At 37.5% G+C, this 2,992-nt stretch overlaps 1 protein-coding gene across 1 annotated transcript in view; it reads right to left on the bottom strand.

Annotated features, from left to right (window-relative positions):
• The window catches only part of LOC106875923 (dopamine beta-hydroxylase), a 60,195-nt gene that overhangs the window by 34,806 nt on the left and 22,397 nt on the right, over nt 1-2,992 (bottom strand). The window lies entirely within an intron of this gene.

Genomic DNA, 2,992 nt, shown 5'->3' on the forward strand with positions numbered 1-2,992 from the left:
GATGACAAACACACACACACACACACACACACACACACACACACACACACCACCACCACCACCACCCGAGTAATCTCATGCTTAAAAGTGGTAGAGTAACAAAGTTGCTCTGGACTAATTTTAATATATTAGTTTTCTTTATTCACCAGACGATGATTTCATCACCTAATTCCACCAATGAACTTAGATATCACCGAGTCACTTCAGTATACTCTCACTCACTCTAGAATAGTTGTTATGGAAAAGGATTGCGACAACATTCGATAGAGGGAGGAAAAGGATCCAGATAACATACCACCAAACAGAGAGAAAGAATGCCCCTACCTTTCCCTCAAATAGCTTCCGTGTGATGTTATCTCTGATGAACTGGAACAAGTTCCTAATAATAGCTGTTTATAAAGCTTCGGAATAGTTTTCAATCAATTCTGCTAACATCTTTTCCATGATTAATGAAACAGACAGCTATTGATGCCAGATCAATATTAAGGCGTGCTATGTCATTCACCTTAACATACATTGCCCCTTCACTCTCTTCCTCACACAACAACTCATACTCTCTTCCAGTTTTCTTTTCTTTCTTTTCCATTTCTTTATTTCTTCCTGTTTTGCTTACATTTTTTTTCTTTAAGTCGATATTTCTACATATAGTCACACACAACTATTCATTCAAAGCGTTTCCTTCGAATAGCCGCTTCCTAAGAACGAAACATGTAAAAAGAGTGTGTGTGTGTGTACTTATACATGCATGCATACATACATACATACTTACATACATACATGCATACATACATACATACATATATACATACACATTGATGTGAAAATCCGAAAAATACTAACAAGCACACATAATTTCCACATAAGCAGTGACGTAGACCGCCTCTATCTAAAACGAAAACAAAGCGGCAGAGGCTTAACATCGATCCAAAATGCCTTTGAATGTTGCATCATATCTTTTTTGGCAACATCTTTTAACTACCAAGTGTCGAAGTGCATTCCTTGACCAAGTTTGCATGCATGAGGCTGATAACATTACAAGACTTGGAAGGCAGCTCCTTCAGCAACACTCTTTGTCTGATAACCTAGAATACATGCCCAAAGAAGTCGCACGACTCTACCACGACGTATCATCAGATGAAAGGATGAGCCTATATGAGCAGAAGACTATGCATGGATATGTTAGTAGAAAGCTCCGTGATGATAGTAACATCGATCATCAAAGCAGTTTATCATAGACCAATAGCTGGATCACTACCTCCCACTTTGAAGGATATGCTTTTTGTAGTCCAGGAAGAGGAAATATCAACCAAGTACCTGATGCATAAAAGGGATAGAGATGCAAGAAAATTCGTAAAATGTGACAACCGATGCAGACTTTGTGGAGTTCACACTGAAGATATCGCCCACATCATAAGTAGTTGTCCGAAAATGCCATTACGGTATAATCTACCGATGAGGCATGACGTTGTAGCTAGGACACTCTATAATGAAATCCGCAGGAAGGATAATCTCGAGGACAAAGAAATAAGAACCCACAATATGGTAGAAGTCATACCCACTCATAATAAAAAGGAATACTGGTGGAATGTACCAGTGAAGACCTCAGTATGATGATTTAGGATAGCAAAGAGAAACTGTTTACAATTGTGGAAATTAGCTGCCTAACGGATGTAAACATAGATCAGTGAAAAAGAGAACACCTATGCTGAAATCTGCAGTTACTCTATCTAGATTACAAGTTCAGGTTTATACCTGTAATTATTGGGGCCCTGAGATATGTAACACGCTGCCTAAATACCAATCTTAGGCCTCTCAAAATCAGAAAGGAGAAAGCTAATTCGGAGATTACAGATCCAATCCATCAATGGAACAGTAAAAATCAGTAAAACTTTCCAGAAATTTATCATTTAAATATATATGAGCATGTCCAGATATGTAACTATATGTATGAGAATACATGCATAAAACATACAAATCTGCACATACATACATACATACATACATACATACATACATACATACATACATACATACATACATATTTACATGCATACATGCATACATACATGCATACATACATGCATACATATCCTGTTGATGTTGAAATTCCAATGAAGGAATCTTGGATCTAGGTTAGATACCGGTTCTTTCTCTATTGGCAAGAAATCTTGAAATAAACTGAATAATCACACACACACATACACACACACACACACACACACACACACACACACACACACACACACACACACACACACACAAACTACTACTCAAACTATGAAGCCACATGTTTCTTAAAGTTATTTAGAAATTTAGCTCTGTATATAAGCAGACTAAGGGGCATGATATTACTGTAAATGGGTATCTCGTGAATACTTTGAAATGTAAAACTTGTACATTAATTATCACATTGTAACACCTGATTTTCCAGCTTTCCCTAACATATCAACACTTCAAAACTATAAAGCCATTAATGCATTCTCATTTCATAACAGATTGTTTCAGAAAATATTCGACCTGCTGTTAAGCAACTATAACTTAACAGATTGTGTCAGAAAATATTTGACCTGCTGTTAAGCAACTATAAAAATACACCACTACAACTACAACAACAATAACAACAATAATGATACGAGCAACAAAACCTTGCAATTTTATCATTGTCCAAACATAGTTACAAAACTCCAACACTGTAACAAAGAGATTTATGTTTTACCTACAAGCAGGTTATTTATATATACTCTTTTACTTTTTTACTTGTTTCAGTCATTTGACTGCGGCCATGCTGGAGCACCGCCTTTAGTCGAGCAAATCGACCCCAGGACTTATTCTTTGGAAGCCTAGTACTTATTCTATCGGTCTCTTTTTGCCGAACCGCTAAGTTACGGGGACGTAAACACACCATCATCGGTTGTCAAGCGATGACGGGGGGGGACAAACACCCACACCCACACACACACACACACACACACACACGCACACACGCACGCAC

Source organism: Octopus bimaculoides, chromosome 1, assembly GCF_001194135.2.
Source record: "Octopus bimaculoides isolate UCB-OBI-ISO-001 chromosome 1, ASM119413v2, whole genome shotgun sequence".
Taxonomy (NCBI): Eukaryota; Metazoa; Mollusca; class Cephalopoda; order Octopoda; family Octopodidae; genus Octopus; species Octopus bimaculoides.